Source organism: Psammomys obesus, unplaced genomic scaffold (genome assembly GCF_907164565.1).
Source record: "Psammomys obesus unplaced genomic scaffold, mPsaObe1.curated_primary_1811, whole genome shotgun sequence".
NCBI lineage: Eukaryota > Metazoa > Chordata > Mammalia > Rodentia > Muridae > Psammomys > Psammomys obesus.
This window is the reverse complement of record NW_026590061.1, coordinates 2,363,933-2,380,859: the sequence shown is the minus strand read 5'-3', so window position 1 is coordinate 2,380,859 and position 16,927 is coordinate 2,363,933. Positions and strand designations below refer to the sequence as shown.

Below are 16,927 nucleotides of genomic sequence, written 5' to 3'. Positions count from 1 at the left end.
GCGGCGGCCTGGCCACCCTCGACGGTGAGGAGCTCCGGCCCGGGCGGATGCACGTTTGGGTGGGAGGAGAGGAGGGCGGGAGACACGCAGGTGAAGGAGACGGGCTGAGCGGGGAGGGGGAGGGCGCGCCCCGGTGGATCCCGCCTGAAGGCACCCAGCGGCCTCAGGGCCCCCGAGGGCGCAGCAGGGCCGAGCTGGTTAGCCGCGGGCCGGTGGCGGGGGTCCTCTCCCGGGAGCGGGTGGCGGCCTCTGTGGCCCCGCAGGTTATAATGCATAAAGCTGGAGGCGGGCCGTGATCGCGGGCGCCCCGCTCCCCTGCGCTGTCCCCCGCTGGAGGGCCCGCCCTGCGCAAGACACGCGGGAGGCGGACGCGGTGGCGACCGCTAAAGCCTGCAAGTGCTGCCCGGGCAGTGAGCACAGAGCAAGGGCTGTGGGGAGGCAGGGAGAGGCCGGGCGGGACCGACCGAAAGGGTGAAAGGGCGTCCAGATAGCCAGGAACAGACAGCAAATGCCGTCTCCCGGCCAAACCCCACAACTCGTAGACAGCATCCTCACTCCTAAGGCCTCTCCCCCCTCAGCCTCCATCTCCCTGCTCCCGGCGAGCCGCACCCCACCCCACAGAGCTGCCTTGTCCAGAGAAAACGGTAGTTCGGTGAGGTGCCGGACAGGATAGGAGTCGTCCTGTCTAGATGGTTAGTGTTGGGGACAGCCAAGAGATGGCCCTGGTGAAACACGGTGGTGGGCCTGGGATGGCGAGCACGTTATCCAGGGACGCAGAGTGTTCTGTGGCGTCCTTGCTAACACCCGGAGGATGCTCAGCACTCGCCGGCCTGAATCCCGAGGCTTTCCTCACACAAAGCCAGGGCCACCGGGACACGAGTGTGTGAGCATTTCTGCTGACAAACACCTGAAGTGTCAACCTGGGTCCCCAAGTTCCGCCTCCTCAAGAGACCAGCCTCACCCCACAGTACGGTCTCCTAAAACCAAGAGCCCCGGGGCAGGTCCAGGTAGGTACCTAGGGTAAGACCCGTTCGTCCTGAGGTCTCAACACCGTCCAACCTGCCTTTTGTTATTTCTGCATGCTGTGAGTGTGGGTGTCTGTGATTGTGTCTGTGTTTCTCTGTGGGTGTCTGTGTCTGTATGTGTATCTCAGTGTGTCTGTGTTTCTTGTGTGTGTGTCTATGTGCTTGCGTCTCTGTGTCTGTTTCTCTGTGTGTGTGTGTGTCTGCATCTGTGTGTCTCTGTAAGTGTGTGTGTATGTGTGTTGTACAGATGTATGCAGATGTACTGACCTGTTTATACAGTAGTAATGGTCACAGTTTGGCATCAGGATGTCTTCCTCGGTTGCTTTTCCACCTTGCTGTTGTGCTGTTGTCGGGGAAATTTGGGGTGTTTGTTTGTTTGTGTGTTGTTTTGAGGCAGGTCTCTCACTGCACCTGATGTTACCATCACATAACTAACTGGCCTTGACTTTCACGGATCCTCGAGTATCCAAGACCTGACAGTGGGGTTCACGCCCAGCTTTTATGTGGGTCCTGGCCCTGGAGCTCAGTTCCCCCAACTTCCACAGCAAGTACGGTGCCCACAGAACCACAGTCACAACACTGCAGGTGACTCAAACTGGAAATGCCCCGAGAGTGTGATCACAGACTGAAGTGTTTCTCCTTTCATGGGGTCCTGAGGGCTGCAGGGGGCAGTGGCTCAGTGGCCGAGCACTGACCACAGGTGCACAGGCCTGGCTTCTGTCTGCAGTACCACGGAGCAATGGAAATAACAGAATGATAAGTGATAAGCACTTTTTTGTTTACTATCTGTAACGAGGACCCGATGTTGTGGGCGCCAGGCTAACCAAGTAACCGTCTCCTGTGCCACTGACACTGTGAATCACTTCAGCCAAAGCAGCAGTCGATGGCCCCAGAAGTCTACAGAGGCAGTAAACCAAGCAGAGGGTACTAGCTGAGACGCGTGCCCAGAGATGGACTGGGCCAACAACAAACTTCCAGAAAGAGTCCCGATTCTGCGGGACAGGGTTAGCATGGGTCACCCAAACAAAGGGTGTGCAAGCTGCCGGCTGTCACTGGGGGACCATGACTCGACTTCCTCTTGTCTCTCTCTTGCAATGAATACAAATTGACAAATAGAGCTGGCTTACTGAGTAGTGAGTTTATGAGAAACAGAAGAAATGTTGGGTCAACTAATCACTCTCTTTCACCAATGCTGTCCCAAATCTACATGTTTTGCTGCTCAATAAGGCTTCAAGGACAGCCCTTGGGCTTTCGGCTCCTTGTTAAACTGTGCGCTGGAAGCTGAGGAGATGGCCCCGCTGGTAAGCAGATGGCCAGACAAGCAGGAGGAAAGGCATTTGGGTCCCCAGGACTCACATAAAGTCCCAGGTACAACACATGTCTGCACTGTAGAGTGAACACTGAACAGCGCATCAGAGATGCCTTGAACCTTAGTCAGGGACTTGTGACCGCGAAATAGGGGGATGTTGAGCAGCTAAGAGTGCATACCGCCCATGCAGAAGACCTAAGTTCCGTCCCCAGCGGCCCGTCAGGCGGCTCCTGGCCACCCGTCACTCCAGCTACAGAGGATCCACGGCCTTCCTGTGCCTCTCCAGCATTGCACTCATGCGCACCCACACAGAGAGACACAACCTACCATGTTGTGTGACATCAAAAAGCAAGATGACCAAGCAGGGTGGCACTCACCTTTAATCCCAGCACTCAGGAGGCAGGGGCAGGAGGACCTCCAGGAGTTCAAGGCCAGCCTGGTCTACATAGTGAGTACCAAGATAGCCAGGGCTGCAAAGAGAAGCCCTGTCTCAAAAAACAAAAATGTAAATAAAATAAAAAGCAAAATATTTCTACATTGTCTTATGCACTTGCTATTAGTTAGTAGAACAGCACAGGCCTCTAATCCTAGCATTCAGGAGGCTGAGGCAGGAGGCCAGCCATGGCGGAAGACAGCAAATAGAAAAGCAGCCTGCATGATAAAAACTGGGCAGCTCTTTTTCTGTTTTCTTAGTCCTGTTTTAAATGAAAAAAAAAAAAAAAAACAGAAAGAAATACACAGCAATAAATGACATTTTTCCCTGGGAAATGTGTCAAAAGGAAGTCATGTGAAAGGCTTTTCAAACAAGACCTGATAAAGACACCAGAGATCAGGGCAGAGGAGGAGGGAGGGCCTGCCACTGAGCAGAGTTCATGGCCAGAGGCTTAGATGGTCTCTTGGGTTCTCACTGACCTTTCTGACTAACTCAAATCATAAGGAAGTGTGGCTCAGCTGGTAGTGCTTGCCTAGTGCCGAGCTCTAGGTTCTGCCCCCAGAGCTGCAGAAATGTGGCTTCCTGTTAGGTGCCTGTAATCCCAGCACTCGGGAAGGCAGGGGGACCCAGGTGACCCTCCTGCCCTCAGCCACAGAGCAAGTTCAAAGGCAGCCTTGGTTACATGAGAGCCGAGAACAGAGAACGGGGGGGGGGGGGGGGGGGGGGGCAACCTCTGCGCTCTCCACAGTGAGGCACCGCTGTTAGCGCTGGAATCTACCTGTCTCAGCAGAAGCTAGCCAGGACTGGAATGTAGCTCTCCATGACAACCTTATCAGTGTTTGGGGGCTTATTTCTAGGTACCACGTTCCAGGCAAGCACGGCCACTGAACTAAGGTTTTGGCCTCAGTTGCGGGCGTGGGTAGAAGCAGGGTGGACGGTGTTGAGACCTCAGGATGAAGGGGTCTTACCCTAGGTACCTGGACTCCTGTCCCGGGGCTCTTGGTTTTAGGAGACCCTACTCTAGGTCTGGTCTCATGAGGAGGCGGAAACTTGGGAACCCACTGTTTGTCAGCAGAAATATTTTCTTCTGACACAGTGAGCTAAGTTTTTCCCCCTCACCGTCAGCCTTGTCAGCCTGTTCTTAGGCAAAAGATGGGAACGCAGGAAGGGAAATCTCAGTGACGTGACTCTCCACCCTCACCGCTGCTTGCCACACAGCCCGGCAAGCTGTGCCAGTCAGTGCCTGCCCCCTCACGATTCTGTCTGGTGTGGCTATAACCAGCCACAGTTTCATCAGATAGAGTCACACTGTCCACTCCTGAATATCCGCTCATTTCTTCCCCCTAAATAATGGCCTTCTTTCTCCCCGACTCAATGGCACGGCTGAACGTGAGAAGCCCCAGCACCCCGTGTGTTTGAACGCTTGGTCTCCAGCAGCTGGTGCTGTTCAGGGAGGAAGTGAGGTCTAGCAATAGAAGCTGCTTATGTGGGGCCAGCCTGGCAGTCTAGAGCCCTGTGGGTTCCCCCCCCTCCTCTCTGGCAAGGCTTCTCCTTCATGATGGATTCTAACGCCTGAAAACCGTGAGTCAGGCAAACGCTTGACGTCCCCAAGATGCCCTTGCCCGTTATTCTGTCTCAAAGACAAGAACAATAACTCCAGAGCCTCCCTGGTGTTACTCTTCATCCTCAGCTGAGTCAGGCCACAGCCGGTGCTTGCTTGGCCTAGAAACAAAGCGGAAGTGCTGCCATCTACCCAGTGCGTCTTGCAGAGCAGGCAGTTGGGAGTGGCTTAACTGCTTTAAGACTGATTATCTAAGAAATGAGAGGTGCTGTGGTTATGTACTCACTCAGCAAATATTGACTGAGCACCCGGCATGTGCCAGGCACCCTGAGGGACGCTGGTGCAAGACTGGAGTCAAAACTACACGTGCCTACGAGGAGCTGGGCCAAAGGAACTCCTAGGGGAAGAAGGCAGTTCTGGAGGCTACGGCCAGGCGTGGAGGGAAAGGCAAGTCAGCAACTGTGGGCATCAGGAAGCGTGAGGCATGCTCGTAACGGCCTGGTGCCGCTGGCAGAGTTACTACACCAGTAAGAGGAGGCGATTTTTTCCTCATTACGAAAATCGGTGTTCTCTTTATTTTTAAAACAAACTGTTAGTCTCTAAGTCTGACTCTTGTCTTCACTGGCAACCCTAAGGCCCTGGCTTTGCCGTATCCCTGTCGCTGCTGTAAGTTTAACAACTCCCACCCTCCAGGCATACACGTGACAGACTCACTGCTTTCTCCTCCACTTGTCGCTACAACAAAGTAGGTGATGCTGAGTGTTTTGTAACAGAGAGATACTGCTCAGCTCACGCTTTTGAAGCGAGAGGTTCAAGATCTGTTGGCTCCATCTACCCGGCTGCTGAAGGGGGCAGGCTTGGCTGACAGGCTGACAGAGGACTGGAAGGACAAACAGGACTGATACAGGAAAGGCTAAGTGCACGAGGCTAACCCATCCCAAACAACACTCTTCCGGGGCCTCCCTCACCCGGGGGCCAGGACTGCTTCCTTCTGCAGTCATGGTCCAGTGACCCACCGCCTACCGGGCCACCCCTCTTGGCGTCACACCTGGAGGGCAAGCTCTTCCGTGGAGCTCTGGAGGACAAACCCACCGGAGCTGCAGCTCTCACATTTGAAGGTCTCTGTCAGTGCCCGCGGTCTTCAGCAGAGCTGGGACGCTCCGGAGAGGACTGGAGGCTGCGGGACAGACTTTGGAGGCACCAACTGTTTTGATAGGAAGATCAGCTTCAGTGCTCTCTTTAAAAGCTCCTGCATAACTCCCCCGGCAGAGCAGCACCTAAAAAAGGGCTACGCCAGTTCTCTGCACCTTGTGGCGGCGGGGGCGGGGGGAGGCCTGTGTCCCTGTGGCCACACACTACATCCAGGCTGGCCTACTCTCTGCCTCGGGCTCCTTGGGCTTGATGATTTGGCTGACAGCAACACCTCACAGCCACAAAACTGAGAGACAAAGACTGGGATTGCTCGCTGGGCTGGCCTCCTGACAGGAGGAGAGTCAGCCTGGGCCCTGCTCTGGAGCTGTGCATTGCTGTCAATGGCAGCGTCCTCCCCACCGCCTCCATGGACGTGGCCATGAGCTTCACCACCAAGAAGCTCCTCTTCTTGGGAGGCATCATGATGTCAGCGTGAGCCTCGTGCTCTTGTCCTCTCAGGAACCGTCTCTTTGGGTCTATTTGGCTCTCCCAGGCACCTGAGCGTGGGGCTGCTGGTCATGTGTGGCCTTGTCCTTTTTGATACTTGGCTCATTACTGACCAGGCTGAAAATGGAGATAAGGATTGCATCTGAGCTGAGCTCTTCTAGGTTCTGTTACACTCTTCAGGAAGCTCACGCGAGCCTGGCTTTGAATGAGAAGGACAAGAAGAAAGAGAAGAAGTGAACGGGCCGTCAGCCTCTCCCCACTTGGCTTTCGTCCCTCCGCCCTCAGTGCTCCGCACATCCCAGGTCATGGTCCATAACAGTGAAACACACCAGGAAAGTGCCTTGTGCTTTTCTCTATTTTGAACTTTTTGATCAAAAAGACCTGATTAGTGAATATAGCTTGAAAAAAAGAAGATACCTGCTAACTACATAGAATGTCAAACATAGGACGGCAGTCTTGACTGGTCATGTTATAATTCAGGGTGTCACCCTACTTCACACTAAAAATATTAAAATACTAGTGAAATTCAAAAGCTAATAAAGTTCAGCATTTCTGTGAATAATATTTTACTTACAAGTATAATATACTCTTTTGTTTCCACTATTTGTCGCAAAGTGAAATGAATGTGTACAGTTTTATTCCTGAACGTGTAGGTCTTTGTAATCAGTATTATTTCGGTTAGACATCCTTAAGAAATATATTTTAGGAGTTTAAAAAGACAACATTATAAAACATGTAAAGCTATAGAAACAGTAACCCCAGCACGTGGGATGGGGACTGACAATGGAAGGACCATGAGTTCAAGGCTCGTCACACTTGAGAACAGATCAACTGCATGAGACCATGTCTCGAATGAAGAGACAAAGCAAAAGAGAGAAAGAAAAAGAATGTTTAGACTTTTCATTTGCTGTTCTGGTTTTATTCACGCTTTCAGCACTGGCCGCTGAAAACACCCAAAGCCCCTGCTTTGTAAGGACAGCAGCTGTACAGACTGAGCAGAGCAGGAAAAGACGGTGATTATCAAATCGACAAGCTTCACCATTGTCACCTACTGACTGTTCGTGGCAGTTTTTTCCGTTCTTTCATTTTCAGGTTTATTTTTATTTGTGTGTGTGTGTGTGTGTGTGTGCATGTGTTGCATGAAAAAGTGTATGTGTGTCTCCACAGAGGCCAGAAGAGGATGTTGGACACCCTGAGCTGGAGTTACAGGTGGTTGTGAGCTGGGAACTGAACTCGGGTCCGCCATAGGAACAGCGAGTGCCCTAACCACTGAGCCACCTCTGCAGCCCTCACTGGCAACTTTCAACTAACTTGTTCCAGCACCTGAGATAGTCTTTAGAGAGAGAGCCTCGCTCGTGACACACAGAGTGCACTCCCGTAGCCACGTGCGGAGGGAACCTAACTGTATCACCTGAAAACGGGGGAGACAGCAGTGCATGAAGCACGGGATTGAGCTGGAATTGATTTCCGAGGTGACAGTTCTTGAAATGTAAAAATAAACTGCACCCCTTCGTTTATTACCACCTCCCGGTGTTAACTGACAGAGGCCGTGTAACCGACTGCAGCTGCACACCCACACTTGAGTCTCAACAGCCGAGGCGAGGCGGGGCGGGACTGTGAACTTCCTGCAGCTCAGCCGGCTGAAGAGACTCAGCCAGCTGGGTGGGGTGGGCACGCCTGTGAGCCCAGCTCAGGAGAGGCACAGGCAGGGGTATCTCAGTTCAGGTCAGCCTGGTCTACAAAAGGAGTCCAGAACAGCCGGGCAGGGCTACACAGAGAAACCCTGTCTCAAAATAAAAAATGAAAAAGTGACGCACTCAATAGAATGTCCACAGCAGTGATACTTAATTCTGTGCATAATTTCCAACTCATATTTAATGTATGAAGAAAGTAAAACCTATAACCACTTGGATGTTTCTCTTGATGTTTACTAAAGTGCAAATGAGTTGAAAAATGGGAAACTTTCTCTGGATGATTCATGGTATTCTGAAACAGCCACACTCTGGAGCTTAAGCTTTGCTATTGTTTTTGTGTTTGTTTTGTTGTTTTGATTTAGACCCAATTTTCCTCTTGATTTTGCAAATGGAACACTCCCAAGCTGGATAGCATCCCACGCCTAGATGGATATCATTTTTTTCCGGTTTTGACAAATAGAAAAAACAATAAAGACCATACAAATGAGGTGACTCACCCACCAATCCAGACCCCCCCACTTCCCTGTTCCCTCTTGCGTCAGACGTCAATCTAGTTCTGAGCACAGTAATTTCCCTTCACCAGAGACTTCATCTGCTGCAGGACCAGTTAGCAGAGGTCCATCAGTGTCTGGAGATAATAGACAGAAGAGATGTCTGTTACAGCTGTTACAATGTTCTCACTCCGTCCTAACGTAAACTCTGCCGGTTTGTGGAGTAAACTGCCATGAGTGTGTACGCACGTATAAGAAACGCAAGTTAGCACTGGGGCTGCAGCGCCCCCAGGTTCAGGGCCTGTGGACCATATCCCCCATCAATAAAGGGGGGCTACATAATCCCGTTTGTAATAACTCTGCCTAATTTCTGCTAACATACCAGACAGGGCAATAGAAAATAATGACTCCCAATAGAAAAACACTCTTATCCTTACAGAGACCAGTGAGTGCTCACCGCCCCCATGCATCTGTGTAACAGTCACTACTCATGTATTTTTATAGAGAGAATATGTAGATAGGGATTTAGATAACATTTGTCAAAGAGAATTTTAAATCTCCGAATAATGGAAGCCAATTTTTCTCACTAAAACTATATCATTAGCATAATCTCCAGGCGGCAGTGAGAAGTGAGACTGTGGTACAGTAGGTGTGCCGACATGCTGCTGTTTATTTACTACGGTATTCGTGGCTATTGGACATGTGGGGGCAGGCACAGGCCACGATGCCCAAGCAAACAACTTGGGGTCATCTGCTCTTGCCTCCCGTCATGTCCGAGTTTGCTCCTTGTGGCTGTGGAAAATACCATAAGCAAAAGCACCTTGGGAGGAAAGGCCTGGTTTGGCTCATTCTTCCAGACGCAGTCCGTCCTGGAGAGGGGTCAGACTGGAGCTCACAGGAGCTGGCGCAGAAGCTGTGGAGGAATACAGCCCACTGCCACAGGCCTCTCACACTGGCTCAAGCTCAACCAGCTTCCTCAAACAGACCAGACCACCTGCCTAGGGAAGGAAGCCCCACAGTGGGCTGGACCCTACATCCACCAGCAGCCAGCACAAGTTCTTACAAATAGGCGGAGAGGCCAGTCTGAGGCAAGCCCTCCCTTGATGTTTCTTTCCCCAAGTGGCTCCAGCTTGAGTCAAGTTCACAATGCTAAGTAACCAGTACATACCACATGGGACTCAGGGATTGAACTCAGCTTGACGGCAATCACCTTTTACTCACTGCGCCATCTTGCCATGTTTTCTGGAGTCTCGGCCATTATTGGCTGTGGCGTTCACCAAGAGCAACTGATCTCAGTTATTCCCTAATTCTGCTGTAGGCCTGCTTGCACTCCCAGCTGCCAGCACACTGAAGGGGCAATGGCCATCACCATCGGCCACCCAATCTTGGCTCTGTACCTCCAGAACTGTGACCATAACAGCCCCCTTTTTCTTTACAAATACCCAGTCTTGGGTATTCTGTTATCATAACAGAAATGGACTAAAATGATGTAAAAGAAAAAAAATCTACCTGTTAATGTAACATGGACTCTTTTTTTTTAATGGTTTAGTGGGGGGTACATGTGTGAGCTAGCATGTGTGGCGTATGCATGTGTCAGCTGAGTCTGGAAGAGGGCATCACGTGACCTGTTTGGTCACAGCTGAAACCGTCCTTCATAGGGGGAAACTTGCTACAACACCCATGTTGTGAAGCAGCGGTTCTCGACCCCCTAACGCCGTGACCCTTTCACACAGTTCCTCATGTTGTGGTCACACCAACCATGAAATTACTTCTGGTAATTGCTACTTCATAGCTGTAATTTTGTTACTGTTATGAATCATAATGTGAATATTTTTCGAGAGAGGGGTTTGCCAAAGAGATCGCAACCCCCATTGAGATCCATTGTTCTAAAGGAAAATGAGTTCTCCTAGAAAGTAAACAATTCAGAAGCTTCAAGAAGTTCCTAAAACTGACAAGATTCACTAGGCCCCTCCCTCTATACGTATATATGAGCATTAAGGACCCCTGAGAGATACTCTTAGGCAACCCAGATGCCTGGAAGAGGCTCAGAACAACTGAGCTGCTTGCAAACCTCTCCAGCTATTGATCGGCCCATGAGCCACGCGGTGCCTGCCAGGTCCCAGCTTTGTGATCTGTCTCCCGTAACGGGTGCTCTGGTGCTTTGTTTTTGATTGCTAACTATTTTGCCCCCTGCAGACTGTCACATACCCCAAAACTAAAGACATTTGTAACCCTAGCCTCCAAAATATCCCTGATTGGCTGAATAAATGCCTACACACCTCAGCAGGGCAGGAGTTAGGGAGGTATGGCCAAGGTCCGTGTTCTTGGAGGGGTAGAGGATCATGGGAAGGAGGAGGAGGCACGGGAGGAGAAAGAGGTTCATGGCCAGATGGGCATGGACTGAGGAAAGCCCAGATGGGAGGCCTGTGCCAGTGTCCAGGGACTGTGAACGGGAAGCAGCCCAGATAGGTGTGCTCAGAGCAGCTGGCATGGGCTGTGGGCCTGGGAGATACAGGGTAGTTCAGGAGGCTAGTACCTGCCCCGCCCCACATGAAACCAGGCTTATTTAAAACACAACAGGCGTCTGTGTCTTTTATTGTTCGTGATAGCAGGTTAGGTAATAGCGCCATACTATTTACAGGCTTTAATAATAAACATTATTAGCCACTTATTTTTTATTTCCTACAATAGTCACCATGCTGGGATGGGCCTTTGGCCATGTAGCTGTGGTTGAGTCATTTCTGTTCCCACACTTCCCTAAGGAACCCGGGGACCTCGGCCTTGAACCGCCTGTCACTGGTCTCATGGCAGGGGTGGGCAGGTGCTTGTTCATGACTCCTCAGGCTCGGTTGGAGAGATTTCAGCATGGGCTGGGTGCAGGGCTGTGCGCAGGGCTGTGCGACTGGCATCGCAAGGGCTGCCGTAAGAAGCCAGGGTGAGCAGAGGCAAGGAGGCGGCTGGGAGCTCTGCCTCCCCCCACTCCCAGCGCTGAGGGCTGACTGGGGAGGCGAGGCCTGCTTCCTCTTAGGCTGTAGCGTGTGCGATCTCCATGCTTGAGAGACAGTGAAAAGGAAGTGGGGTGCCCTCGTGTAGCGGGCGCAGACTGGGCGCCTGAAGCGCCCTCCTGTTGTCTGCAGGGGAGCAGAGCTCTGGTGACAAGCGGAAGAATGTGAGAGCTGAGGCCAGGGGCCACCGCTGCTTCCTGTGAGCAGAGCTTCTCCAGTTGCAATGAAGGGCAAACCGACCTCCCCGTCTGCTGGCCAGAGGCCACACAGGGAACAGCGAGAAACCACACGGGAACTGGAGCAGAGCAGGCTCTGCCAGCCAGTCAGGGGCAGCCACCAGGCTCAGCTCAGCCCCAAAACTACCAGTGTCAAGTTACACCACTGTCGGGTGTCAGCCAAAAGGGTGGACCGAGCCAGCGGCAACCTGGCAGGGAAGGGACCCTGCCACAGAGAACCAAGACAGCACAGAACAACCCGCCCAGAACTGAGAACCCCTCTCTGGCAAAGCCCACGATACAAGCCACTTCCTGTCAGGAGAAACCTAAAGCACCAAACATCTTACCCCAAAGGCCTCAGTCTACCTGAACAGTTTGCTTAAAGCTAATTGGATCAGATCTTCACCAGGCTCCTAGGCTCCTCAGCTCAGCAGGGTTGGGGTGACCCTCCCCCAGAGCTGCACTGTCTGCTGAGGAGGCCTCCTCTCAGAGCTCTGTGGTTCCTGTGTGGAGAGCCGCTTGGGCATGCCCGGGCAAAACGTCAGATGTGGAGAGTCGCTTGGGCATGCCCGGGCAAAACGCCATTACAAGATGGTGCCGACATCCGGCTCTGACCCTGGAAGACAAGTAATATTATGCATGTGCAAGGGCAAAAGCGCGCCAAGTCTTGGCCCAGCCCAGGGCGTCTTGTGAGGTGATGAGTAAGCAGCCAATCATAGACCACACACCGCCTTAGGGTGTATATAAGCAGTGCCATTCCTGGGCTCGGGGTCTTTCTCCTCTCATCGCTTGACTGCAATAAAGCTTGCTGCAGAAGGATCCTGTTGTCCGTGTGCGTTCTTGCTGGCGAGACGACCACGCGGGTTGCAACAACTGGTGCCGAAACCCGGGATGCAGGGCTACCGACCATCGTCGGCGCTGAGGAGACCCCCCCGCCGGGGGGAGGATTCAGAACTGCAGTCTCAGGTAAGCTCTGAGAGACATGTTCCTTGAGCCCCTCGTGGCTATAGGAGTGGTTCTCTTGGCTTTGCTTTTATTTTGTGTGGGCGGATATTGCTCTTGCTTGCAAGATTCAAATTGCCGCCACGCTATATTAGAGGGAGAAGCCGTTTTAGGGGAACTACAGGATAGCATGTCAGAAACAGAGCGAAGTAAACGTCTTGGGGCCCGAAAGAAAAGACATAAGGATAAGCAGTTAAACCCCTCCAAGGAGGAGAAAGATAAGGGAAAGGACGCCCTGGGAGAGAAAGATAAAGAGGAATTTTCAGCTAAAACTAGTAAAAAGAAGCCTTTGTATTCACTAAAGGAACTAGAGGCTTTGGTACTTTCCAGTTCCGATTCAGAGGGACTTTCCCCTTCTGAGGAGGAGGATCTAGAAGAGGAAGCAGCTCACTATGAGAGAGAGAGGTACCACCCAGACAAGCGGCCGCCCTGGAAAAATCGAAAGCAAATAAAAGCAGGAAGTCGGGGTGCTGTCTCTTCTCGGCCCGTTGCTTCTGCCATTCCCTCTGATCCCCTGCCTTATTCCCCGGGGGGAGGCTCTAAGACATTTATGTCCTCCAAGGCTCGAAGGCAAATTTCTCTCGAGTACCCTGTATGGGAAAATGTTGAAGGAGGACGCACTCATGTAGCCGTAGATTACCCTCAGATCAAAGAGCTCGCAGAATCTGTCAATAAATATGGTATAGATGCTAATTTTACCATTATGCAGCTAGAGAGACTTGCCACCATGGCTATGACTCCTAATGATTGGGAGACCACTATTAAAGCTGCCTTATCTAACATGGGTCAGTATATGGAATGGCAGGCACTATGGTATGACGCCTGTCGAGCTCAAGCTCGGACTAATGCCTTGGAAGTGGGTCCCCAGAGAGAATGGACCTTTGATCTCTTAACAGGACAAGGTCAATATGCCAACAATCAGACCAACTATGAATGGGGAGCTTATGGGCAGGTTTCAACCGCTGCTATTAGAGCTTGGAAAGCACTTTCAAAAAAGGGGGAACCCACAGGTCATTTAACAAAAATAATTCAAGGTCCTCAGGAGCCTTTTGCTGATTTAGTGGCCCGAATGACGGAATCAGCAGGCAGGATCTTTGGTGATCCGGAACGACTTAAGCCAATGATAGAACAATTAATCTATGAAAATGCTTCCCCCGAATGTAAAGCAGCTATCCTCCCAAGGAAAAATAAGGGATTAACAGACTGGATAAAAATCTGCCAAGGACTGGGAGGACCACTTACAAATGCTGGTTTAGCGGCAGCTATTTTACAAAGCAGAAGCCAAGGTCAATCAAAGAATTCTAGGGTTTGTTTCAACTGTGGAAAACCTGGACATCTCAAACGAGAATGTCAGACTAAACAGCAGAAAAAGATCCCTGGTCTCTGTCCAAAGTGTAAAAAAGGACGCCATTGGTCCAATGAGTGTAGGTCGGTTAAGGATATTCAAGGAAAAATTATTTACCATGATGCCCCAGCAGCGGCTATCCTGCAGAGCAAGAGCCGCTCAGGTCCAGGAGGCAATAAAACCTGCTATAGCTGTGGTAAACCAGGCCATTTGAAGCGAGATTGCCGTGCTACTGCACAAAAGAAAGTTCCAGGACTGTGCCCCAAATGTAGGAAGGGTAATCATTGGGCCAATGAATGTCGTTCAGTTAGGGATATTCAGGGAAAACTTATTCAGCATAAAGCCCCCCCTAATGAGAGGAATAAAAATATTCCAAAAAACGGGTTTCAGGGTCCCAGGGCCCCAAAAGATATGGGACACAAGCAGGCAACAGGAGGGTCTATCCAGCTGTAGAGCAACAAGAGGATCAGCAGGATTGGACCTCTGTTCCACCTCCCAGTTCTTATTGATGCCCCAATTGGGTGTTCAGCCCGTTCCAGTTGAGTTTGAGGGCCCTCTGCCCGAGGGAAGTGTTGGCCTGATACTCGGATGCTCCTCTCTTACCCTAAAGAGGCTTATTATCCATCCTGGAATAATAGATCAAGATTATATTGGAAGGCTTCAAGTTCTTTGTTCTTGTCCGCAAGGAATATTTTCCATTTCCCCTGGAGATAGGATTGCCCAGTTAGTTCTCCTTCCAAGCTTGCAGGATGTTTTCCCATCCACAGGAATGACAAGGGGCAACAAAGGGTTCGGTTCTTCAGGAACTGACTTTGCTCACTTGGTGGTTGATTTAAAAACTAGGCCCACCTTACAATTACAGATAGAGGGGAAACTTTTCACTGGCATTTTAGATACTGGGGCTGACCGGAGCATTATCTCCTCAAATTGGTGGCCTAGGGCGTGGCCTGTTACACAATCATCTCATTCCTTACAAGGGTTAGGATATGAAGCCAGCCCTGCAGTCAGCTCACGCCCGTTGACCTGGCAAGTACCAGAGGGTCAGACAGGAAGTTTCATACCTTATGTACTTCCTCTCCCCGTTAATCTCTGGGGAAGAGACATCTTACAAGACTTGGGATTGGCATTGACCAATGAGTACTCTCAACAAGCTGTTGATATAATGAAAAGGATGGGTTATAAGAAAGGAAAAGGCCTTGGTAACAGGAACAAGGGAGATTACACCCGATTTCACAGGAAAGTAATGCAGGGAAACAAGGCCTGGGTTTTCATTAGCTGCCATTGCGGGTTCCATGCCCATATCTTGGCTCACAGAGGAGGCCGTATGGGTTCCTCAATGCCCCCTTTCCTCTGAAAAGCTGGAAGCCGCTACAAGGCTGGTTAAAGAACAGGTATGTCATTCAGCATTGCCTCGAGGCATGGAGTGCCTGGGGAAAGCCTAAAATCCTTATACTTCCCAAAAATTTGGACAATTCTGTCCCCAGATGGGGGTGACCATCTGACAGGTCTCCCATATAACCCTCAGGGACAAGGCATCATAGAACGAGCTCATCGCACACTCAAATCTTATTTAATAAAACAAAAAGGGGGAGTCGAGGAGGCTCTGCCCTCAGTACCACGAGTGACTATCTCTATAGCACTCTTCACCCTTAATTTTCTAAATTTGGACAGTCAGGGCCGTTCGGCAGCAGATCGTCATTGTCTGGAGCCCGATAAGCCTAAAGAAATGGTCAAATGGAAAGATGTCCTGACTGGTCAATGGAAAGGCCCGGATCCTATTTTAATAAGATCCAGGGGAGCTGTCTGTGTTTTCCCACAGGAAGAAGATAATCCCTTTTGGTGACCGGAACGCTTGACACGGAAGCTTGTGATACCTGAAGATGACTCCCCAAAGGACGTGCCTGCAGAGAAAAGTGGTCGGAAGGGTTCGATGAGACTCTCGAATCATTGTGAGCGGCAGTGATAGCCATCAACTCGACACGAGTGGACCTGTCATTGACTGAAGGACTCTCCTCCTGGATCTCTTCAGCCTTTTCTTTCTTTAAAGAGTGGGTGGGGGTAGGCCTGTTTGGCACTGCCTTAGTTTGCGGTTTAGTGTTCTCACTTTGGTTGGTCTGTAAGCTCAAAGCCCAACAAAAATGTGACAAGGTCGTAATTGCTCAAGCGTTTGCAGCCATGGAACAGGGTTCCTCCCCCGCAATGTGGCTTTCAATGCTGACAAAAAACTGAGTGCCTTTCGCTGACAGCCCATGCACCCCTAGGAGTCGAGCTCCATTGCACAGGGAAGGGTGTCACAAGTGGTATGGTCTAATTTTCTTCACACTCGGGATGCGAGGTTAAGCACTGCACAGAGAAAGGCTCATAATAGGCAGTTCTCTGGGAAGCATGTTTGATTGCATGAAGGTTGTACCCAAGATCCTTCCCCTGGGAAAAAGGTACGGGACGGGTCTGGAGTCACATGCAGGTGAAGGGCCTGTGGCTGGCTCTAGTACAATGCCCCTTTTACACACACTAGGGATCAAACCTCTACTTCCGCCCGTTGTGTTTCTTGTTTGTTGGTCAGCTTCTAATAAAACAAAAAGGGGGAGATGTGGAGAGCCACTTGGGCGTGCCCGGGCAAAACGCCATTACAAGATGGTGCCGACATCTGGCTCTGACCCTGGAAGACAAGTAATATTACGCATGCGCAAGGGCAAAAGCGTGCCAAGTCTTGGCCCAGCCCAGGGTGTCTTGTGAGGTGATGAGTAAGCAGCCAATCATAGACCACACGCCGCCTTAGGGTGTATATAAGCAGTGCCATTCCTGGGCTCGGGGTCTTCCTCCTCTCATCGCTTGACTGCAATAAAGCTTGCTGCAGAAGGATCCTGTTGTCCGTGTGCATTCTTGCTGGCGAGACGACCACCTGGGTTGCAACAGTTCCTGCGCTCCCTGCCTCAGGAACATTGGGACACTGTCCCACCCAGAGCTGGGGTGCCTTCCCAGGCCTCGGAGCTGTGAGTTGCCTAGACACCCTTCCATCCAAGAAAGGTGACAGTGACAACAGATATTCCAGATAGAGGAGGCAGAGGCACATCTGGATACGTCTACTAGTCCCACACCTAAGGCTCAAGGGTCATTATGCAGGAAGGGGAGGAAAGACTGTAAAAGCCAGAGGATCAGGGAGTTTGCTCGGAGTTGTTTCCTTAAGAATGCCCGGAGCTACCCCATCT

General features: G+C 51.2%; 1 long non-coding RNA gene and 1 pseudogene across 1 annotated transcript; both read left to right on the top strand.

Annotated features, from left to right (window-relative positions):
• Positions 1–5,327: 5,327 nt before the first annotated feature.
• LOC129675639 (bax inhibitor 1-like) lies at positions 5,328–6,203 on the top strand (annotated as a pseudogene).
• A 5,580-nt stretch (positions 6,204–11,783) lies between these two features.
• On the top strand, positions 11,784–16,580 carry LOC129675682 (uncharacterized). Its single transcript, XR_008719973.1, has 2 exons — positions 11,784–12,337; positions 15,538–16,580. It is a non-coding gene; the product is annotated as an uncharacterized LOC129675682 (long non-coding RNA).
• The last annotated feature ends 347 nt before the right edge of the window (positions 16,581–16,927 follow it).